The sequence below is a fragment of the Sarcophilus harrisii genome, chromosome 1, assembly GCF_902635505.1.
Source record: "Sarcophilus harrisii chromosome 1, mSarHar1.11, whole genome shotgun sequence".
NCBI lineage: Eukaryota > Metazoa > Chordata > Mammalia > Dasyuromorphia > Dasyuridae > Sarcophilus > Sarcophilus harrisii.
This window is the reverse complement of record NC_045426.1, coordinates 22,052,470-22,078,122: the sequence shown is the minus strand read 5'-3', so window position 1 is coordinate 22,078,122 and position 25,653 is coordinate 22,052,470. Positions and strand designations below refer to the sequence as shown.

Sequence of the window (25,653 nt, the reverse complement as noted above, 5' to 3'; positions counted from 1 at the left end):
AAGGAGAGAGAAAGTTTGGGTGGGGAGAATGAGGGATAATTGATGCAGGGACCATTTGGTATCCTTGAGCGACAGCAAGAAAGGCTCTCAGCACACTGGAAGATGCCTCCTTGTGGTGAGCTTTAGAGCGAACATGAAGGAGAGATGCACAGACTGAGCAGACAGACATAGATAAGATATTCATCCTCAGTAGGAAATGCCCTTATCGATGAGATGGCACATCCCTTGGAGTACTCAATATTTCTATGTGGCTGTCCTGGGCGCTGCGATAGCAGAAGCAGCAAGATGATGTGAAATCAGTAGGCTTTTAAAAGCTCAAACCTCCCCTTTTATTTTTCTCGAACAAGTAGGGAAAGTGTACAAACACTTATGAAGCAATGATAATATAGTTAGCATTCTGGCCTCTGGGAAATTACCCCTTGTGGAGCTGGGTCATTTCAGTTAGCAGCCTAAGAATTTTTCACTTTACCTCCTGGGGTAGAAGACTCCAGTAATGATTTATAAGCTTCTATGTAGGTCTTTCTGCCACGGAGGTCTGCTTCTTTGGGCTAGTAAAAAAAATAACTTTAATTGTTTTAATTCATAAAATCATGGTCCTCTCTGGTCTTGCCTCTCTCATTGGATGCATGTATACCCCTCTCCATTTTTCTTTGCCCTCTCCTTTTTTTCCTTCTCACTTCCTTCTGTTTTCTTTTCTTCTCTTCCTCCTCCCTCCCATTCCCACCTAACCTTCTCCCAATAGTTGAAGAAGCTGGTCATATTTCCCACCCTAGGTTAGTAATATTTTATTAAATGGTTTTCATCACTCTGAGTAATAAACAGGTGATTTGACTTAGCTGCGTACAGGTGCTATATTTAGTACTTAGTGCTTTCTGGAGGGATTCCAAATAATAATGGCTTCTTTAAAAGCTCTGGAATCCCTAAAGAGCCATAAAATTGTTCTGAGCATTGTCCTCGATAAATAACACCATTTCCTTTCCCCTTCCTCCCCACCCCTCCCTCACCCCATGCCTTCCTGAGAGAGCTTCAGATTACCTGACATTATCCAAGGCCTGATGGCTAAGTGAAGGTCATTGCTTATTTGCTAGTCTTCTTTTGCCTCATGCTATTTCTCGTGTGTGTCTTCACGGGGAACAATACTGGAAAGATGAGAAAGTTGTGTTGACTTTTTCCTGAGAGATAAAGTTAAATACCCCTACATGGAAGGGTCTCTTTTTTTTTTTTTAATTTCTCTTTGTTTTCCATTTGACATGTATTTCTAAAGACCTTTCCATGAGCCAAGAAATGGTATAAAAGACAAAAAAGTAGGCCCTGATTTCAAATAGTTTACCTTCTACTAATACTAAACATGTGTGTGTTCTGATTTTCTATGATTTCCGGAGAATTGAAAGAGATACGTCTTTGGTGGGGAAAAGGAAGGGGTGCTTGGTGACTGGGAGCAGGCTGAAGTACATCACAGGGAATTGTGAATTAGAAAGGGGATAAGGGGATAGCTCTTCCTGCCTGTGCTTGCTATGGGGCTTCTTGAGATCCCAATATTATGACCTAGTGGTCACCTTGAAACTACTCCTACTCTACTGGTGACTTATTCCTCTGGGGTTACCACATGCATATCCCACTCTCATTTTCCCCATCCCAATAATACTGACCATTGAAGAACCAGCCCTCTTCCCCAAGGCCATTGATCTGCTCTCTCATTGCCAGCGACTTCTGTCAGATCCTCTAATGTTCCTTGTGGATCTATCCAGACCTTTCCACTCTACCCTCTCAAATACGTGCTCCATAATTAATAAAGTTCCTCTAATCTTAAATATCCTCCTTTCTTGTTCCTTCTGAGACTAGACCTCCTCCTGATGGCTTGACATCCCTGGCCACTCTTCCTAATACTGGTTGCATTTCATAATACCCCCTGACTCCCATGGAAGGGCAGCAGAATTGTATTGCCCTTTACTCTCTGTGGCCACACCCAGATGCCCTATCATCCTTGAATCACCTCTCTTCATTTCAAGTTCATTCAGTTCTTGGTTATCATCAGATCAAGATCTTGGTGACCATTACCTGGCACCCAGACTTTTCTCTATTTTTTGCTAAATGAATTTATGTTTGACTCCCAAACTTCCATTGTACTTGTTCTCACCCATGCTGATATTCCTTCAAATCTCCTGACTCTCTGGTCCCTCAAACTATTGACCTACTCTTCTACTCCACCCCCACTACACACAAGCATAGTCAAACCCTTGATCTTGATATCACCTCCACATATATCGCATGTATATGATTATACATTGAGACACTGATTTCACATATACATAGACCTATGTACATGTGAATATATGTGTATGTATATGGTACATTATATATTCTATATATATATATATACATACTATATATATATATATTCAGAAACTCCAAAACCTGATCACGATCTTTCATCATATCTGGCTTCATAAACTCCACACTGTTCAGTGTGACTTCCAAGTCCCTCAGTTCTGTCCCAAGATAATATTCCTCCTCTATTACATGCTCTTTTCTTCCCAACATCTTAACTCCTTGATAAACTAGTTCAATTCTTCTCTTAAATCCCTTGTTCCCATTGTTCTTTTGCCAAATAAATCTTGAGCCCACACCTGCTTTACTCCCATGATCCACCTCCTTCATTCCTACTCATTTGCTTTTGAGGAGAATGGGAGGAAGCCACCTGCCTTGCCTACCCCTCATTCAGACACTGATTAGATCTGGGTTGGCCAGCTCAGATGAAAAGTCTAGCTTATTAAATGCCTTTAAGCAAGGATGCTCAGAAGTAAATAAGCTTTAACTGTTCATGTGTTCATGGTTCGCCATCATTACCATCCCACTCCTCCAAGATAAGAGAAGGACCTTTTTCAGAGAAACCCAATGGACTGAAAGTTTCTTGAGGGCAGTGGTGACTTCATTAATGTTATCATGTCTCCAGAGCCTGGCTTGGTGCCCGGAGACCATTTCATCGTGTCTGACTCTTAGTGACCTTATGGACCATAACACACCAGTACTCTCCATGAGGTTTTCTTAGCAAAGATACTGGAGTGGTTTGCCATTTCCTTCTCTGGTGGAGTAAAGCAAACAGAAATTAAGTGAATTCTCCAGGATCACACAGCTAGATGGTATTTGAGGCCAGTCTAAGCTCTATCTATTGACCTCCGTGACTGCCTAAGAAATAATTATAGATCTGTTGATCTGAGCTAGTGGAACAAGTATGCTATAATAGATACAGCACTTATATGTTATAACATACTCTCATTTAATAATTTTTTTTTAAAAATTGATTAGCATTTATATGTTACCCACTATATGCCAGACACTATGTTGAGTGTTTTATGTTCATTTGATCCTCATGACAAATACTTGGGGAAACTGAGGCAGACAAGTTAAGTGACTTCCCCAAGGTCATACCAGTAGTATCTGAGATAGAATTTGAACTCATGTCTTTCTGGCATAATTATGTGGCTATAATACATGATTGTATATAACTTTCACAGAAGTGATTCAAAAGGATTTTATAGGAGACTTATGGTTGTATAGGATGAGGCTTGGACCCATACTGAAAAGAAGGGATAACCCATGAAGAATCCATTGGGAGCCTCATGCCTGAAAAACATCATGAGGATCAGAGGAAAGCTTCCCATTGGAAGATTTCTCCCATTGGAGAAGATTTCTGGTAGGGATATAAACAATGGGAACATAAAGTGGTTATCCAAGGGTTGTGACTGGGAGTTTCCCAACACCCCCCCCCCCACCCCGGTTGCTAGTATCCTCATATTGAAATTTCCTTTTATTTCCTTTTGTATATATTTTCTATTTTGTATAATTGATAAAGATCCTATCTCAGAATAAGGAAGGCAGATTCAAATCCTACCTCTGACACATGTTGGCTGAATAATCTTAGATAAGTCACTGAACCGATTGGTGTGGTGGATAATTCTTTAAGACTTTAATTTGCAGAGAAGGTCCCATGTGACAATATGCATGGGTAAAAAGAAGTTTTATCTTCTTGGACATCCCTCTACCAGTGATTCATAGATCTGGTTCCTGTCCCTATTCTTGATAATTAGTTGGTTGTTTGCATCCTGTTCTCTCTGAGAGTGAGCTTTTTGAGTATATTTTATCCTTGTATTCAAATTCCTGGGATCTGGTACTTTTGTTATTTGGTACTTTTGTTATTTGTTCTCATAATTTTAAATATATGGATTTTATGTCTGTGAGCACAAACTTTGACCAGTAGGCGACATCTAGATCAGTATGGATGTCTTGCATAATATTTTTATTGAGTTGAACGCAACTCTTCATGATTCCATAGGGAATTTCTTGGCAAAGACAAGAATAATTTGTCATTTCCTTCTCCAGCTCATTTTACAGTTGGGGAAACTGAGGCAAACAGGGTTAAATGACTTACCCAGGATCACACAGTTAGGAAGTATCTGAGGCCAGATTTGAACTCACAAAAATGAGTTTTCCTGACTCTGGGTTTGGCACTGTACCTACTGTGGCATCTAGCTGCCCATGTCTGATCCATAGCAGAAGCTCAATAATTAATTGTTGATTGATTGAGCTGTTAGATAGAGAAGCCTAATATTAGTGAGAACACAGATTAATTCACAAATGGAATCACAGTTAGATGGAATATTTGGAAGTATGTGAAGACTAAACTGGAAAGACTGACTCCTATTCCAGAAGAAATAGCTTGTGCATGAGGAAGGTTATTTCAGCAGGAGTGGATAGGATAGGTGGAAGCCCAGGCTGACCTTGAATGAGATGCAATAGTCTAACCATGAATGAGACAATCACTCTGCCTGACTTATTTGGGCCTGAAAAGAAGTAAAAAGTAAATCTGAAACTGCCTTTCCTCACCTTCACTTCAGCTGGCAGTGACTGTCCCTCTGATGCCAAATGGTCCCTTCCAAAAAAGACATCCTTCAAAGATGGCCATGATTTTGGAAGGAGAAGACAAGGTCCCACTTCAAGATGGATCATTAAGTCTTTGTTAATTAATCTGTCATAAGTTCGGGTCAGGAGTTGGGAGACATTAACCTCTTTTCACTTTCTTTCTATCTCAGATATACTTATTACTTTGAATTTATGCGCTGTTGTCTCCCACACTATTTAGGCCACCAAGATATCCATGATAAAGCACCATCAAGCCTGGAATCTGAGCAAAAACCATTCATATCATCACAGCTTTTCATGAGAAGGGAAGACAATCGATCAAACCAAGTCCAATTGCCTTGGATAAAAGAGACCTGTGTCACCTTCAATAATTACTGAAGAATAAGCTTGGGCTATAAATAATCTCACTTTTATTTCACTTTCAACTGATTTCATTTTAAAATTAATTTCTGTTAAACAGGCTCGAGAACTAGGGAGAACTGCCAAGATCCATTTCTTTAGACTTGAACATAAGTTTTAAAGGACATGTATATACTGTACTTCTAATAATTTCTCATAATTTTAAATATATGGATTTTATGTCTGTGAGCGCAAACTTTGACCAGTTTTCTTTTGTCAGGTGACATCTAGATGTCTTGCACAAATTTGTGTGCATGTGGGAAGCTGTGTGGTATATGTAGGAGTGTGGGGGCTAAGGTCCTGCTCTTGAATTAGAAATAATAATTCACTTATTATTCTGTAAGGAACGATCAGCAAGATAATTTCGGAGAGGCCTGGAGAGACTTACGTGAAGTGATGCTGAGTGAAATGAGTAGACCCAAAAGAGCACTGTACACAGCAACAACAAGATTATACAATGATCAGTTCTAATGGATGTAGCTCTTTTCAACAGCAAGATGATTCAGGACAGTTCCAAAGGTCTTTTGATGGAGAAAGATATATGCAGCCAGAAAGGATATTGTAGGGACTGAGTGTGGCTCACAATATAGTATTTTTACTTTTTCTTGACGTTTACTTGAATTTTATTTTCTTTATCATTTTTTTCCATTCAGATCTGATTTTTCTTGTGCAGCATGATAATTGTGGAGAAATGTATAGAAGAGTCGCATATGTTTAACATATATTGGATTATTTGCATTCTAAGGGAGGAGGTGGAGGCAAGGGAGGGAGGAAAAAATCTGGAATACAAGGTTTTGCAAGGGTGAATGTTGAAAACTATCATGCATGTGTTTTGAAAATAAAAAGCTTAAATAATGATAATTCAGTAGTAGTTTATGTTGCTTTAACATTTGCAAAATGCTCTTTCTATATTACCTCATGGCAACTTTAGAACAGCTCTGTGCAGTAGATGCTATCTTTATTCTTATAGAAGAAAAAATGGAACATAATAACTTGCATGTCTGACATGGGCTTCTAACCCAAGGCTTTCTGCTTTCAGATCCAGTACTTTGCTGGGCATGATGGCCCATGCTTGGAATCCCTACCAGGAAGGCTGAGCTTGGCAGAATTCTTGAGCTTGGGATTTCTGAGCTGCTGTGGTTAAAGCCAGTTGGGTGTCCACACTGAGTTGGGCATTAGTAGGGTGAGCCCTTGGGATCAGGTGTGAGGTGGGAGATGATGCTCTAGGTTGTCTAAAAAGGTCAGAAATCAAGAACTCACAGGCTGAGCCTGTGAGCAGCTCCTGGAGTTTCCAACCTGGTTGAGCCAAGGAAACTCAATTCTTAAAAAATAAAATCAAACCCAACAATCTATCTACTATGCAATATTGCTTACAGAAAGTGTGGTTTATAATCCCACTCCTTGTATCCTGAGAAAATCATCTGACCTCAAACAAGTTTCAGCAGCTAGGTCCACAGTGGGTAGAGTTAATCATTTACTCTGTTCCCTAGGATACTTCTAGGTGACTAAGTGGAGAAAGTGTCAAGAACATTTGAGTTCAAATCCAGTCTCAGTTCTTAGTTTTGTGACCCTGGACAGTGTTTTCCTCAGTTTCCTCAACTGTACAATGAGTTAGAGAAGTCAATGGCAAACTGACCTCCAGTATCTCTGCCAAGAAAACCCTAAATGAGGTCACAGAGAGGTGGACATAACTAGAAACTACTGAACAAGTTTTAAAGATTATAAGTTACAGATGGAGATCCAGGAAGTCTCTACATTGGCGAAATCACAGGAGTTTAATGACTCTTCGCAACTTCCACTTTGACCAAAGTTGCCTTTTGAAAAGTTTTAACTGGAATAAAAAAATTCAATGTGCAATAAAACTGTTCATTTAAACTTTAATAACTTGAAATTTACATTAATTTATGAATTGTAGACATAGTTCTTCCTGAGCAAAATGTTCCTGATAAGATTTGAAATAAAAGGAAATTAAATACCATATTTGTGAATAAGAGGAAGCCTGTTCCAAATCGGTCCCTTTTAAGCCATAGGCCAAAGCACCAGCCACATAGAGCTGAGAGGATACCAGGTGGCCTAGGGGGAGATAACCAGCAATTTCTTGAGAGTGCTGATCAAAAAGGCTGTCTTCCTTCTCAAGTTTCTCCCTGCACTTTACCTATACTTTTCCTTTATATTTACTTCTCTATTCTTTGTATCAAAGTTCTTTGTTCCTATGTCGTACCAACCTATTGGATTGTTGACCCATTAAAGACAGAGTCAGTGATGTGAGACATAGATATAGGTATGTATTATACAATATAATACCCATGGATGTATATTTAGGTATATATATGAACATATATATAAACATACATGAATGTTAATTATGAACATGTGTATAAATACATGTACTTATACACATATGTAATCTCATACTGGAGTGATTTGTCATTCTCTTCTCCACCTCCTTTTCCTCGTGAGAAAACTGAGGCAAATAGAGTTAATTTGCCAGGGGTCACAACTAAGTAAGTGTCTGAGGTTGAATTCTAACTCAGACCTTCCTGGCTCCAGATCTGGTATTCTAGTCACTGTGATATTTATTTTATTGGGACTGGTTATGTTGAATCAACAAATATGTTGGATCAGTTGCAGAAGCAGATATGTATAAATGCACACATACACAAATACACATATTACACAAATACATATATACACATACACCTATACATAATGATGTACATATAGATGCATGTTACACATTGATACACTTGCATATGTATATACAATTACAGGTTTATGAACTTAAAAAAAATTAAAGATTGTTAGTGAATCATACAGGATCTTTTTGTAACTAGCCCTGGTAGAGTCCCACCGTAGACGTTTTCCTCTATACTTAACCCTGTTCTGTCTGATTGTCTGGTTGTTAAAGTTCAATTCTTCCTTCTTATCCTTAAGTGGTCTCTGATATTAGTCTGGTAATGGATGTTGTCGTTCCTTCTTGAAGAGGTCCAAAATAACATCAGTGTGTTATAGTCCAGACACAAGACTGGCTGATCAGAGCAATATGAGCCTGGAATGATCTACCACAGATCAAGGCCAAATAGTCCATATGACCATTTGGGTAGAGAATGGCTAAATCCCTGCATCTCATGTTTCTTTTGAACTACTGCTTTCTGCTTAATTCATGGGGCACAGAACTTGCTGTGCCATGCCGTACTGGTCAACTCTTTGTCAACATCTTCCATGTCACCCAATTGATTCCAAAGTTCTTCATAGACTCCTTGAAAGTATCTTTGTATCCCTTCTTCTGACTACCATGTGAGGATCTTCCTTGCACAAATTCTCCATATTGGTATAATATTTTTCCAATTGCTCTAGTCAATAGTCACCCAATATTTTTGATAAGAAGATAAAATGATTTCTGACATTTTTAGCTGTGAGTTTTTTCAATTCAATTTCACATGTAGTGTGTCTGGTGTAATTTTAAATAACTGGAATAACAAGTTTTTCTTTAGACTATTTGGAGACCACTTCAAAGTCTAATAGGTATTTATTCATCATTTTTTTAGCTAACATATTTTTCTGTCCTTCATTTCTGTCCGTTTGGTCAGGAAATGATCTTAAAAAGCTTTCAATTCCAACTGAATAATGCATTCTCAAAAGTTGCTGCCAAGTGTAAATATGGCTGATATACATTCATGCATATGATAGTACATAAATAATGGGAAGAAGCATAGCAAAGGTTAAGCAATTATGGATGACTCGGGATGCATTCAATCTTGGATTGGGTCATTTTAGCAAATGATGTCATGTGTCCTTTGGAGTCTATTGTGAAATGTAGCTGGAATCATTAAAGATTGGCTTCTTCTCTTGGTTACCCAAATGGGACTGGTAATGTTGAATCAATAAATATGTTGGATCAGTTGCAGAAGCAGATATGCATGAATATAGAGCAAAGATTTGGAGACCTGGTGCAGGGAAATCTTGAGAGGCTAGAAGGGCTAGCTCTCATCTTGAAACAGCTAGAAATGAGCCATTATATTTAAGAAGCTTGAAAAATGTTCATTTTTGTAGACAGTGAATTGTGTTCCAGATGATAACCTTTCTTTCTGTATTCACTAATACAATGGTTTTCCTTAGTTTTAGCTACATGTGCTACAAATTGTATGTAATTTAGCACAGATAAATCACATATATACTGATTTCTCTTGAATTATATTAATCTTATACTGCTATTGTACACACTGGTGTGAATTTTCCATCCCTAGTATACTACAATTCTTTATGACAAAGAATACACTATTCTTGAGCAAAAATTTGGTAAACTATTTGGTCGGACACCTTCATTTGTCTTTCATAAGTCTTTCTAATTCGTAGAAAATCTGGGCATTTTTATGTGTTTGTGTATGTCTTTTCCCAGTGGAAATGTGGTAACCTGGAGGAGTTTGTACCACTGTGTGTTTGAAGTAATGTTTTTTTTTTTGTTTTTTGTTTTTTTTTTTTTTTTTTTTTTGCTATTTGCTTTGTTGTTTGATTAAATGCCCTTTTTGCTTTCAATGAATGTCTTCTTTGGTTAACTGGTAAAAGTGGGTATCATAAGCAATGGTTTGAGTGGATGGTGACCCAAAGAGAACTTCAAATTGGTTCTTCTTGAAATTGTGTGTGTGTGTGTGTGTGTGTGTGTGTGTGTGTGTGTGTATGTATGTATGTTAGCATCTCCTTTGGTTACTAAAGTCTTTCTTCTATTTTTCACTGGACAGGAATCCAGTTGCTATTGCTTTGACAAACTATTATGGTACTGGGAGGCTAAGGTGTTGCATTAATTGATTAGGAGTGTGATCATTATCTTTTGGCAGCATGGAAAATAAAAATTAGCTTGCAGACCAAGTAAAGGAGGGCCTAGCCAAGTCTAGTCATTTCTGATTAATTTGAGCTTTGGAAGGTAAATGTTACTTGACAGTATTTATTGTGTGATGTCCCCCACACACAGGATGTTTGTAAAGTGCTGAAAGAAGTTGATTGGAAATTTTTTCTCCTTCTTCTCCCTCTGTCCCTCCTTCTCTCCTTGGACAATTCACTTAAGTATTATGCCCCTCCCTCTGTCTTTCCCTTCTCTCTCCTTCCTTCCTTCTCTTCCTTCCCTCTTTCTTTTCTTCTTTCCTTCTTCTCCCTCATTTTCTCCTTCTTTGTGTTTTCCTTCCTGCCTATATCCCTCCTTTCTTCCCTTCATCTTTCCTTCCTCCTGCTCTCCCTCCATCCCTTCCTTCTCTTTCCTACCTTCCTTCCTTCCTTCCTTCCCTTCTTCATTTTCTTTTCTTTCTTCATTTCTTTTCTTTTCCTTCCTTCCTTTTCCTTCTTGCCTTCCATCCTTTTCCTTCCTTCCTTTTCTTTTTCTTCCTTCCTGCCTTTCCTCCTTCCTTCTTTCCTTCCTTCCTTCCTTTTCTTTCCTTCCTTGCTTTTCTTTTCCTTCCCTCCTTCCTTCCCTCCCTCCTTTATTTATTTTCTTTTCTTCCTTCCTTTTCTTTTCTTTCCTTCCTTTTTTTCCTTCCCTCCTTCCTTCCCTCCCTCCTTTCTTCGTTTTCTTTTCTTTCCTTCCTTTTCTTTTCCTTCCTTCTTTCCTTTATTCCTTCTTTCCTTTCTTTTCTTTTCCTTCCTTTTCTTTCCTTCATTATCTTTGCTTCCCTCCCTTCCTTTTCTTTTCTTCCCTTCATTCCTTTTATTGTCCTTCCTTCTTTTCTTTTCTTCTTTTTCCTTCCTTCCTTCCATTCTTCCTTTCTTCCTTCCTTCATTTTCTTTCCTTCATTCATTATCTTTTCTTCCCTTCCTTTCTTTTCTTTTCTTTCCTTCATTCCTTTTATTGTCCTTCCTTTTCTTTTCTTTCTTTCCTTTCTTCATTCCTTCCTTTCTTTCACTTGACACTGACCAGGATGATTCTAGAGAAATCTTGTGAAAATTGGTGAACAATTAAAACCAGTTTAAGAGCAATAATCCTATAACTGGATGTTTCTGCCTTCTCCCCTCTAGTTTTCTCATTTAGCTTCAGCATGTTTGGCTAGAATAGGCAGTGATGTTGAGGCAATGGTGTGTGGTGTACCCCAGGGGAAAAGACCAAAGAAAGATCATTCTGCTTACTTTTTGATCTTTTTGAGGCTGAACAGTTAGGTTGACTGATTTGTTTTTCCCTTTTCCCAATCAAATAGACCAGTTTTTATCCATCTTTTTTTTTAGCAGTGCATATATATAATTATATTTCTTTTTGTTTTTTTCTTAAATGATGTAGTGAATATAGAAGCATCCTTGAAGTTAGGCAGACCTGGTTTTAAGTCCTCCTTATAATGAATATGTAACCTTGGGCAGGAAACAACCTCTTAACACCCCCAGAACACTCTCTAAGAATATAAACTACCCCAGAAGGTGCTGACCTGCAATATTAGAGAGAGTTCACCATACTCTGTGAAATCCTTTCTTTTGGTCAGGTAAGATGGAACTTCCAGCTGTGGAAAGAATCTCTACTCATTCCTTCTTTGCAGTTTTTAAACATATTGATCCATTGATTAGGAGCCAGAGGATATTTGGAGTTTCCTTTTTGCTCACCATTTGGTGTAGGGCATAGATCCAATTAGATTAGCAGATGGCAGGAGGTATGGTTCTACAATGTATTTTTGTTTAAAGCATTAATCTCTGTTTATCAGTTTAGGTGAGGCTGAAAATATGGATTCAGCTTTCAACTAGGCCCCCTAGTAAAGGGAAATCAGGCACACATTGTATTTGAGATCAGAGGACTTGGGTTTAAATCTGTGTTCTGTCACTGACTATCTTTATGACATTGGATGAGTCACTTTTCCCACACCATGACCCAGTTTTCTCATCTGTGAAACTGGCATTTGGACTCATTGATTTCTGAGGTCCCATCTATCTTGTTAATCCTCATGTTTTAAGCTTTTCAAAGTTGTTATGGGACTAAAAATGGGCATGTAGGCTCTTTTTACAAAGTATAAAAACAATGAAAATGCTTTTAAAAATGTAAAGGAAATTAAAGGGCCTGGCAGAAAGAATGCTGCATTTGAAGTCACCAGAACTGGGCTTAAATCCTTGCTCTGCTCTTTATGTGTTGTGTGCTGATGGATAAATCATCTCTCTGGTTTTCAGTTTCTCCATTTGCATCTCTCTCCAAGGTCTAGTCCAATTCTCATCCCTATGTCTTATCTAGTGTTTTCCTTTCCTAAATCCGCTCTATTGCCGAAAGCCTAGTGCATCTTGCCACCCAAAGCAATCAAAGCCCCTTAATGTTCCTTTTTATTGCAGAGTCAGTATAAATTCCAAGGCATTCTGGAAGAAGAGATTGTTCTTCTGAAAGCATTGTAAGCCTCAGAATGCAAAGGAAAGAACTGATAAATTGTAAAGTCCTTTCTCCCACAGTGCCATACTATTTACTCAACTTTGTCACTGAAATACGTGATGGAGTTAAAGCAAAAAGGGCCCTGATGTTTTGACTAGTCATATTTCATATATGTTTGTGTATTATATAATATATATATATATACATATGTATGGATGCATGTATGTATAAATATGTATAGATGCATGTATATCTGATCCAATAACTTCCACAAAGAAACAATATTGGTATATAGCCTTAGGAAGGTCTAAGATTTGTTGTATAGTCATATCCAACTCTTTACGACCCCTTGGACCACATTATCCATGGAACGTTCTTGGCAAAGATCTGGAGTGGTTTGCCATTTCCTTTTCCAATGGATTAAGGTAAATAAAGGTCAAGCAATTTGTCTGGTTGTTCACTTGTGTGGATGCACACACACTCTACACATACACTACTAGAAAACGTCCATGCTTTATGAGTGAATTTGAACTCGTAGATAATTTTGATTCCAACCCCAGTTCTTTATGCATTGAGCCACCTAATTGCCTCCAAGATAAGTAAAGGTTAAATAACATGCCTAGGTTCACATAGTTAATAGATGTCTGAGTTTGCATTTAAAGGCAGGCATTTCTGACTCTAGTCCAGGTACTCTATCCACTGACTCACCTACCTGCCTCCTAAATAAACAGAATCTAAATGACTTACTAGTAAATGTCTGAGGCCATATGTTAATATCCAGAATCTCTCCTTTCTCAAAATTTACTTTTACCTGGAAATTTGTTTTTTGGGTTAAAATAAGGCTGTCAAATGTTAGTGTAAAAGGATTAGATTTCACGGGCTCAGCTGGCAGTTTATACATTTGTGAACTTTGAAACATGGCATGGAGATGGTGCTAAAAATCAGAATCTGAAGAGAAGTTTGGCTCACAATGTTGTGTTTATCACTTGAGATTAGTAATGGATGCGACTCTGACACCTTTCCTACTAATTTACATGTGTGGTGATTAGCAATGACATTCCCAGAGTGTCAGCTCTCAGATCAACAAAACTGAGTATTGCCATGCAAAGAGTTAGGGAACCTATGAATTTACCGCTTTTAATTTTAAATCTCAAAATTTTTAAACTAAAAAGCCTAGTTTAGGAGCTTACTGTTGCTCTGTAACTACATAGCATCACATATACTTGCTTTTTATTGTTGTAAAATAAGATTATTTTTTATAGCAAGTTTGTTTTTTTTTTTTTTTTTTAATGATGACCCCTTTTTCATTGTTAGCTATGAGGAGAAGTATGGAAACCAAAGGAATTTGGATATAAAGTTTATTCCTCCTCCCTTTTTGGTAAAACATTCTTCATACTTCCTCACCTGCAGCATCTGTTTTGTAGTAAGAATATCTAAGTCTCCATCTACTTTAATTTAAATATATATATATATATATATATACACATATATACATACATATGTGGATCTATTTATATCTTATTAAATTAGGGTATATGGAGACTTAGATGTCATTACTACAAAACAGATGCTGAAGATGAGGGAGTATAATGAATGATTTATACAACTATATGACTATAACTATAACTATAACTATATATATATATATATATATATATATATATATAACATTATATGGAGAGATAGAAATAGCACCCGTTAGGTATAAGGCATTGTGCAGATACCAAGGATACATTCATGCTTAAACTCATACTCACACAGAGACAGAATAAACATGGAAACCAGACTCTGCCCTTAGATTTTTCTGAGGATGATATTCTAATTTATAGAAGATCCAAAGTTCCCTTCTTCTCTCTTTATTCTTCCTCATGCCACCTGGGTTTTAGTGAATCTCTATTTTATGAATACTGCTGCTACAGAGTGTAGGAGGAGATGGTAGAAAATAAATTTATCCAGTTGATATCTGTTATGTTCTTCTTCCTCTTCTTTTTAAATAGAAATCTAGTGATTTTATTTTTTTTAAATAAAAGCTTTTGATCTTCAAAATACATGCAAAGAAAGTTTTCAAAATCTTGCGTTCCAATTTTTTTCCCTCCCTTCCCCTCACCCCTTCACCTAGATGGCAAGTAATCCAACATATGTTCAACATGTGCAATTCTTCTATATATTATGTTCTTCTTACATGAAAATCACTTTTCTAATTCTTTGTCATTTGGGAGGATGGACTCATTCCCCCTCACCCAGTTGGCCTCCTTTATTTGATTGCCTAAAAATCACCTGGACACTGGTGGGAAAAAATTAACTAACTTTCACTGATAGCATAGATTAAAAAATTTATGGGTCCCAATAGTCTACAAAATTCCTTTTAGAGAAAGTAGAAGAGTTAAAGTTACAAATGTATCAGTTTAAACCAGTATTTTTAAAACTGGGAGCCAGGAAAAAAAAAACACAGGGGAATCATGACTTCTAAGGCCAGGGATCTAACATGGCTTATGAACTAGCTATTAGCTAACATGACTCCCAGGCCTGAGAACTTTGAGGGAAGAAAGAAAAGCATTTTTCTACAATCATTTTTTTTTTTTTGGTCTCGGGACATAAAGGAACATCAAGTTGTCTACATGATGCTGGTAATCAGAAAAAGACCTGCTTAACAAACTGACTTTAGTGTTTCTACCAGATTACAGAATAGTTCTTGAAAACCTACAGAACATGAATGTAGAGTTCAAATATGAATGCTAGAGTGACAGGACTGGGTGGAAACTTTGGGAGTATGAGCTGTTATAAATCAGAAAATGTATTTGTGAGGATTGTTCTAGGAACATCCCTGGGAAATCTGTGAGTCCAGAATTCTCCTGATTTGTAGTTAGTTTTTCTGTCTGAAACTCAGGTAGGATTGGTATTATACTTAGGGTTACTCATGCTTTATAGAAACCATTGAAGTAATTTCCCTTCCCTTCGATTCTTAAAATTTGATTTTGAGCCTTGGCTCTATTACTTACTAGCTATGAGGTTTGGGGTAAATCAGTTGATCCCTATGAGCCTCAGGCCCCTTATCTATGAAATGGAGATAATATCACCCTGACTACCTGATGGATCTATTTGTGAGGATTAAATGAGATAGCATTTTTTAAAAGCTTTGTATTCTATAAAGTACTGTGCAAATGTATGCTATTATTTTCTATTTATATTACTCTGGGTCTAACAAACATTTATCAAAAATGTTATCTCTTACTCTATGCTCTGAGATTTAATGAAATGTTCCAAGTTAGCTAAATTATTCACAAGGAGTAGCTTAAATCTAAGGAGAAAATCACCCAATCAATGACTAGATGCATTATTTTTCATAGAATAGAATCTTTGGCTTTTAGAAACCCATGGTTTAGGTAGTGTGATACAGATAATGGCAATATATCATGATTAGACAAACAAACTGGTTTGTCTGTTAAAATTGGCTTTTTTGGTGAATGCATCTATTAAGCTTCTATGGGCAAAAAATTATAAAATTCAAGACTTGTAGGAATGAAATATATGTATTAAGTGGAAACATAATTTGATTTACTAGTATCCAAAGTAAAAAAAAAACTTTTCCTAAACAAATATTTCTGAGAAAATGAATGTAAGTGGAAATACTATGAATGATTTGTTGATTGTTTTTCTTGTTTGTAGACATTATCGAGTATTCAGCTCTCTGGTTAAACATAGGCAAAGCATCAAGGTACTACATCCCATTCTGAATGAAGACTGTTGAAATTTTTGTTTGAGCCATTCATTTCTTTGGGAGCTATTTTCTCTACCATGTGTATTACTGGAAAGTATGTGTATTGCTTTTGTCTCAGAACTGTGAGAAGTCACCAAGAAAAGGACTGCTAAATTGATTTAGCCCTCTGCGTATGAAAAAAAAAAGTGTTGATAAAGATGTTATCACATAACCAGTGGATTAGGAATGTGTTTATTCTCTGCTACATTGCCTGCATAAAGTAGTAGGAGTAGAAAATAACAGCCACAGCAAGGAATGGGTCCAATTAAGAGGCCAGGGTAGCATTCACTAGTCGGTATTTTGAGAATTAAGGGGGGGGGAAGGATGATCACATCTCAAATTAGTAACATCCTAGCAATTATGACATACTTAAGTAATTACTTTCTTTGGATTTTTGTTCTATAAAACTGGCTTATTTTTCTTCAGACATATGCTAGTTAACATAAAACTTAACACGAATATGGCACATGGGAGATCATGATGATTGCCAGAGCAATTTTTTCCTCATCAAAACCTGGGCTGAACCATTTATTTTTAAACCAACATTTATTTTATGGTAGAAAGATAAAGTCGATTAAAGAAGCATCTAGCCGTGTAGAATCACTGAATCTTTATCCCATAGAAAATCTTTTAAATCGATCTGGTCATGGCAGCCAACCCTTTTTCCAGTTAAGGGGTGATTCTGTTGTTTACTTCCTAGAGCTGTAAAATAAAACCCATTGTGTAAATTTCCCTTTTCCATGATTTGCAAAAATTTAGAGATGCTGCATGGTCCTGGAAAAGTAAAAAAGTTTGAAGTGATTCTTTGGTACTGAAGTTTCTGATTCTTGCTCCAAAATGAGGGAAATTTTGTTTAAATTAACATTTTTGCCCAAGCCAAGAAATTAAAATTCCCCCAGCTCAAGAAATGAAAGTTTCCTTCAACCTCTTCTTTCAACAGCTAATTCTTTATCAAAATGTTTATCTTTATATGCATTTATATAATTTTAACCAATTAAACTCTAACATTTATTAATTATGCTCAATTTAGCATCTTAGCGCCTAATTTATATTATTGATTATAAAATATTTATTACTCCATCATGTTATATTTCTTAATAGTAGCTTGCAAGTCAGATTTTTAATTGGTACATGAATTAGCATTTTTGGAAGGTGCATAAAATACAAAATATAAGACTTATTGATATGGGCCTTTTTATCATCATAATTTACTAGTACGCATTTAATGGGTGATTATTACATGTGAGTAATTGTACTAAGTGCTGGAGATACAAATAAAAGTAAAAACACAGTCTCTGCTATCAACAAGCTGCTGTAGTCCTAGAGGAAACAACATAAAAACAATTGTGTTTTACAGAATGGGGAGGTAGAGTTATATAATGCAAAGAATACTGGGCTGGAAATTAGGACACCTGAATTCTAATTGTGGTTCTGCCTCTGATTGGCTGAATGTGTGACTTTGGACAGGTATGTGGCTCAGGTCCCTTTCTGATTGAACACTTGAGATCTTTGAGACCATTTTAATTGTTCAAGAGGGATTAACCAATAGGGCAACTTTATTGTTCCTACTTCCAACAAAAATGTGACTGGCTAATGATATGAGACCCATTGATGGTATTTATGTTATTATTATTGTTCAACTGTTTTAGTTTTGTCCAACCCTCCATAACCCCAATTTGGTTTTCTTGGCAAAGATATTGGAGTGATTTGCCATTTCATCTCCAGCTCATTTTACATATGAGGAATCTAAGACAAACAGGACAAAGCTACTTACTCAAAGTCACACAGCTAATAAGTGTCTGAGGTCAGATTTGAACTTAGGAAGAAGGGTCTTCCTGACTCCAAGCCTGGTGCTCTGCACATGATGGCTCCATGTAGCTGCCATCAAATCACCTTATAATTGCTATAATCTTCCTCTCAAGCTTTTGGTTGAATACTTCTTTCTCCAGACCAAGAAGTTACTCAATTTCAGAAGTGATCCATATTGAGGGGGCAGAAAAGGTCCTTTGTGTGTGTCTGCTCTTGTGTGATCCTGGTTGCCAGATTTTGGAGCTATAGGACATTCAAAATCTGAGATCTTAGTATCTTACCAGTGATGTTCTGTGATTAAAAATCAAAGGAGATTGTTGAAGAAATTGAATTGATATGGATATTTTGGAGGGTGAGTCAGGACTTGAGATTTTGTTATTGTTGGGAATTTCAAGTGATAGAACACCTACCAGTGCAATTCAAGACCCTCTCTCTAGTCTTAAAGAGCCACTGAAGAATGAGTTGACTTTCTTAGAGCAGGATCATAGAATACTAAGATCATCGTGGAATTGTGGAAGGACTTGAGAGACCATCTGCTACAACCCCTTAAGTTTTAGAAGAGGAAAATCAAACCCAATGAATGAGGTTTTTATGACTTGTCTGAGGCATACAGATAGTAAATAACAGAATCAGGTTTTGTCCTCTATGTTCAAATTACCATACGTGTCATCACCCTTATTAGCCATAACCAGTTGACTTAGTCTTCCTAACTTTGACTCTGAGCTATAATAATATTGTTAATTGTTAATTGTTAATATTTATAATTATTAACTAATCATAATTAAAATAATGATATTAATTATAATAATAATCTGTTATTATATATTGTGAAGTGATAGGTAAGAAAACAGGGAACATACCTGGGATTTAATTAATATAAATTAGTATAAATAATGAAATCCTCTGGAGTAGTTGCATTATTGAAATTCATACTATATTTTCAATGGGCTAGAGCCAATTACCATGTGGTTTTCTAAGTCAACATGTTCTAGCAGGGATCTGTATGTGTATTTTGCTTGCCTCCATTTCTATTGAATTTGCTGCCATTGGTTCAGAGAAATTAAAGGTGATATGACTGGCTTAGGGTTATGTACCGAGTGGTATTGGAAGTCGTTCTTCTAGCTTTGAGCCAGCTCTGTATCCCCTATACTGCACCATCTCTAAAGGGAAAGCAATAAATCTATATGTGATGTTACAATTTAATATTTGTAAAATTAAAAGCATGAGAGGCAATATCATATATAATAAATTATGTGATATACCATAGTTTACTTGATGTAATAATTATAAATTGAACATATTTTATATATGACTATATATTTTATATGTATAATAACTTTGTGTATATATATGCATCTATGTATACATATATACATATGTATACATATATACATATGGACATACATACATACATATATAATATGCAAATATATATACACACGTATACATATATGTGTGTATGTATATATTCGTATAATATATATATATATATATATATATATATATATATATGAAGAGGCAGCCCACATGTCAGAATGACTTGGATTCATATCTACTAGTTGTATAAACTCAGGCAAAACATTTCATCTCAAAATGCTCCTATACTGTAAATTACACAAGCGAGCTGCTGATTTACATTATTGGGAGGAGTTTTTAAACAAGATTTTATTACACAGATAAAGTTCCAGTTCTGCACCAAAAACCCAACCCAACCAAACATATCAAAATGGAATAAAATGAAGGTGCTTTGGTATCTAAGTGGGGTCAAACATGTTGAGTGCACAGCCCAAGTACCTCCCTTGTGTCATAAAGGAAGGTCCCTAGCATTTTGAAAAATGTGGACAAGAATGAGATTAGGTAAGCAAGTTTGGTGGATTATGAGGTCCTTGCATTGAAGAGATCTATACCTTTGAATCTAATATGTATCATAAAGTAAGGAGGAGGATCATTTATTTTTGTTTTAACTCCCCATGAAGTCAAGCTCTGGTCTGTTTTAGCTCCTTGGGGTTGGGAGGTGCATTTTCCATATCTCCTGCCCCATTTTCTCTCTAAAATATCTTTTTACTGTATTTTGGCACACATGTTCTTAATGCAACCTAAAGATAATTTCTGCTTTATCTCATACATGAGTCAGAATGTCCATGCCTCCAATAGAGTAATTGAAGAAACCTCTTAGGCTGACATTCTGTGAAAGTGAAAACATTTCCTCTAGAGACTAAAGGTTCTGGTTAAGTACAACCTCAAATCAAAACTCTTTGCTTTACAAAGAACTGCTTTCCTCCTTACTGTGAGCATGGGGTCCTTGGAATGGAGCATTCTTCACAGCAATTTGAGAATTTCAGATTTTAGCCAATGGAATAAAACCTAAATTTGGGACACATGCTTATCGCTTTCTTAGGATCGAAGAGTTACATTTATAAAAGTGCTCTCAGAAGATTGGTCAACACATGAAAAGAGGTGAACCATGTAGTAAGTGGTTGAAAATATTACTGAAATCCATTGAGATTTGTTTGACTCACCCTTTGCTTAGGGGGTCTAAGTGAAATCATTGATTTTTTTTTTTGGTCAACTGTCTGTATTTTAGTCTCTTCAATTGAATGCACCTTGATAATAACTTGTGGAATAGGGTTAAGTGAAATAGCTTTTTAATTTTTTTTACTTCATTTCTCCCCTTTTCCCATGCTGTCTCTGTCTTTGACCCCAAAAGACAGAAGAAACAAATTACATTATTTATACCAATTCCCATGATAGGGAGAAAAGGGTCCGAATGAGCCTGTAAGAATATATGTGTCTCTATCAACTGAAATCATATTATAAAATTAATGGCTTGCTATCTGCTGCAAACAAGAGGGTTAATTTTAGAAAGTCATAGGTCAGCAGACATGTTGGTCTTTGAATGAAAAGATTCATTTTCTAGGTAGATGACAAAACAATTTAGGAAATCCTTGCACAGAAAGGAGAAAAATAGATGTAGATCAATAATTTAATTTAGCTCTGACCTGGCTAAGTTCTATAGCATGGTTCGTAATTTTTCAGTGAATAGACCCTTACATTTTACATATAGGGTTTTAGTTGCCTATTGATCTGGCTTAATGTATTCTTCATTGGGCACAAAGGAGCAATGTAGATGCCCCTAAGACTACCCCAAGCACACACTCACATACACACACACACACACACACAAACACACACTCACACACACTCACATACACACACACACAATTTTCACAATCACACACTTGTTAACCAAGCTCTGGAACTGTTAGAATTATTTATCTTCTACTCAGGACTATTTTTTCTCAGTTGAATAATTAAAGATTTCAGGAGGGAAATTATAAATGAGTGAATAATGACTTGGAAGGTGAGTTGATAGGTTCTTTCTTAGTTAATAGATACTTGATCTTTCTCTATTACTTAATTGCTTATTAAAATCAGAACCCTTTTTTCAATAGCTATTCATTGGATGGAAAACTATTTAATTTTTAATAGAGCTCAGTAGCTGCCACAGAAAGGGGACCCACTCTATTAATCACAAGACAGTTGATTGAGTGACTTTCAGATTAATTAACTATTTGACAGAGTTCCATTATGAAGTACACCATCATAGTGAGGAGTGTTCCAGATGTTAGGTGTTTTGCCATAGTATGGATATGTATATTTTGAAACTGGTCTTTAGATACCCTTTTCTCTGAGTTTTCTAAGCATAGAGGAGATGGTTAATAGATGCTTATTGATTGAGAGGGAGCGTCAACTCTGCAGTGAATGAAAAAGCCCTAGAAAGTCTGTGATAAGTGGTTTTCTAATGAAAGATTCTAAAGAGACCTGTTAACTCTGCTATGGAGTACTTCTCAGCCCCCTTCCCCACCCCACCCCTCCCCAAGATTCTTTTTTTTTAAACCTAGACCTTTTAAAAATATTTATTTATTTTTAATACACATTGATTTATAAATTATATTGGGAGAGAATAGTCAGAACAAAAGGAAGAAATCATGGGAGAGAAAAAAAACAGAAAAAGAAGTTAATATAGCATGTTGTTGATTTATATTGTCTCTACAGTTTTTTTCTAGATGCAGATGGCATGTTCTATCTAAAGTCTATTGTTATTGCTTTGGATCACTGAACCATTGAGAAGAACGAAGTCTTTCTTAGTTCATTATCGCACATTTTTGCTATTATTGTGTACGATATATTCCTGGTTCTGCTTGTTTCACTCAGCATCAATTCATGCAAATCTTTCCAGGTCTTTCTAAAATCAGCTTGTTCATACTTTTATAGAACAATAATATTCCATTATCTTCATGTACTCAACTTGTTCAACCATTCCCCAGTTGATAGGCATCTACTTATTTTCCAATTCTTTGCTACCACAAAAAGAGCTGCTACAAACGTTTTTGCACAAGTGGGTCATTTTTTCTCCTTTATGATTTACTTGGGATACAGACTCAATAATGGGACTGCTGGGTCAAAGGATATACACAGTTTTATAGCCCTGTGGGCATACTTCCAAATTATTCTCTAGAATGATTGGATCATTTCAAACTCCACCAACAATGCATTAGTGTCCCAGTTTGCCCACATCCTTTCCAACATGTATCATTACCTTTTTTGTCATCTTAGCCAATATGAGAAGTATGAGATGGTACCTCATAGTTGTTTTAATTTTCATTTCTCTAATCAAAAGCGATTTAGAGCATTTTTTCAAATGACTACAGATGCCTTTGATTTCATCATCTAAAAATTGTATATATCCTTTGACTATTTATCAATAGGGAAATGACTTGTATTCTTATAAATTTGGCACAGTTCTTTATATATTTAGAAATATCAGAAACAGTGACTGCAAAAATTTTCCCCAGCTTTGTACTTCTCTTGAACGTGATCAAACTTGTCCATTTTGCCTTTCATAATGTTCTCTAGTTCTTCTTTGGTCATAAATTTCTCCCTTCTCCAAAGATCTGATAGGTAAATGTCCTTTGTTCTCCTAATTTGTTTATGGCATCATCCTTTATGCCCAAATCATATATCAATTTTATCTTATTTTGGAATGGGGTGTGACATATAGGTCTAAGCTGACTTGTTTTAAACCTAGATCTTTGATTTTAATGATTCAAGGATCTCTATATGTAAAAACATCCTCTGCCAATGTAGATTTGGCATATAGTAGGCTCTTAATGTTTTCTGATTGATTATTGGATTAGATACTCTAATCATAAACTGTCAATTACTTCAACTGTTCTCCCATGTAACATGATTTTTTTATCTTTCACCTTCTAGGTTTCCTACCTCTTAGTATTACCAATATTTCTCTTTGGGGCAATTAAGTTGTTCAGTGGCTAGGGCACTAGTGGCTACAGTTAGGAAAACCTGATTTCCCATCTGGCCTCAAGATGCTAATTGTGTGGCCCTAAGCAAGTCACTCAACCCTGATTGACTAAATTTTTAAAAATAAATTTCTCCTTCTATAAATTACTGATCATAGATTTCCTGCTGGAAAAACCTTAGAAAGCCATTTAATCCAGTGTTCTTATTTTACAAGTAAGGAAGGTAAGGTTCAGAGACATTAATTGATCTGCTTAATGTTATAGAGGAAAAAAGCGAGAGCTTTAGAACCAGTCAACATCCAGAGCAATTCATTGGTAACAAGGCAATGTCAGGAGGAAGTGAGATAGATCCAACACATTGTGAAGACATCTTTGGAAATTTTGTGGGAAGTATTGATAGGAGTTATAGAGCAGAGAAGGCATAGATGAATTATAATCTCTTATCATTCAAGTGCTTATCCACAGCAATGAAATTATGGCCTCCTTTGAGTGTTTGTCCCTGGAAATAAAAATATTATACCAGATGTGGACCAGCCAACGCAGAAAATAATGGAATTCTTAATCTTCTTTTTGTCCTCTCCATGTTTTTATTAATATAGTCTAAAATTGCATTTACTTTTATTTTAGTGACCATGCCATAGTGTTAACTGTCTTTTAGATGAAGTAAACTAAAACCTGTAGTTATTTTTTAATATGCACTGTTTTTAATACAGGTGACTTTTCATTTTGTACTTATGTAGTTGATTTTTAACAATCACATGCAGAATTTTTATGTTATTCCTACAAAATTTCAACTCTAAAGCTGTTATCCTTTGTTGTTATTTAGTCATTTTCAGTCACATTCAACTCTTTGTGACATCATGTGGTGTTTCTTCACAAAGATAGAATAATCTGACATATCCTTCTCTAGCTCATTTGAAGAAACTGAGGCAAATGAGGTCAATGGACTTACTCGATTACAGCTTCTATAGTGTTTGAGCCTGAATTCGAACTCCTGATACTAGGCCCAGGGTGCACCATAGAGCCACCTAGTTGCTATGATATCTCTATTGTTCCAGTCTTCCATACACTTACTTTTCCCATTTCTCAGGCACTATTTATACTCTACATAGCTTGTTTTGCATATATTTATTTACTTTTCATCTCTTCCATTAGATTGTAAACTCCTTAAGGACAAAAGCTGTTTTTAATCTCTGTTAGTATCCCCTGCACTTTGCACAGTACCTGGAACACAGTAGGTGCTTAATACTTAAATAATTGAAGAGAGCTCTTGTTTTCTTATTCAATATAATCAGCATATTTTTCCCTACTATTTCTTGAAAGGCAGTATAATATGATAGCAATAGGTCATAGACTTTTAGCAGAATGGATATATTAGAAAATATCTTGTTCACTCTTTTCTCTCTTTTTTAAGCTGTTTTTAAAAAATCTAGTTTTTACATCGCCTTCATTTCCTCAATATACTCTTCCTCAAAGAGGAGGATAAAAACATCTCTGTAAATTGACACATTAGCTGAAATGGACAATACATGCTTTGTTTTATACCCATAGTCCTCCACCCTTCAGAAAAAGGGAGATGTATTCTCGTCCCTTCTTTATGGCCATGTTTAGTCATTACAGTTTACCATTTCAATTATGTTGCGATTATTTTTCCATTTCTATTCAAACCTCCTCATTTTACAAAGGAGGAAACTAAGGTTTAGAAAATTTAATCGACCTGGTCATGGGTACAGGGGTGATAAGGAGCAGGGATGGAATTTATATATGTGTGTATTGTGCACACACATTATATATATAAATACATATATATCTTTATATATACATCAGTATAGACACATATATAGAAACATATATTTGCATACATTTACACACATGTATATGGAAACATATTTAAAGCATTTATATACATAATTATATATAAATATCTGTTAATATCTATATACATATGCATATATATACAAACATATCTGTTATATAGGGTGTTGGAGCTGACCTATTCTCTTCAAATTTCTTTTTCATATGCTATAATTTCTGATGGCATTATCTGTGACAAGGGATTTACTTCATCTTTTCTCACCCAGTTTAAATGTGAGCACTTTAGGTAGATTGCTGAAAGTGCTAATTTCATT

The 25,653-nt window shown here is 36.0% G+C and overlaps 3 long non-coding RNA genes across 3 annotated transcripts in view; 2 read left to right on the top strand and 1 right to left on the bottom strand.

The window, feature by feature from the left end:
• The window catches only part of LOC116419593, a 362,614-nt gene that overhangs the window by 292,546 nt on the left and 44,415 nt on the right, over positions 1–25,653 (top strand). The window lies entirely within an intron of this gene.
• Positions 1–25,653, top strand: part of LOC116419686 — a 98,735-nt gene that overhangs the window by 55,835 nt on the left and 17,247 nt on the right. The window lies entirely within an intron of this gene.
• LOC116419885 lies at positions 191–12,789 on the bottom strand. The gene is made up of 3 exons (XR_004230268.1): positions 11,721–12,789; positions 1,036–1,139; positions 191–548 (listed from the first exon to the last, which is right to left on the bottom strand). It is a non-coding gene; the product is annotated as an uncharacterized LOC116419885 (long non-coding RNA).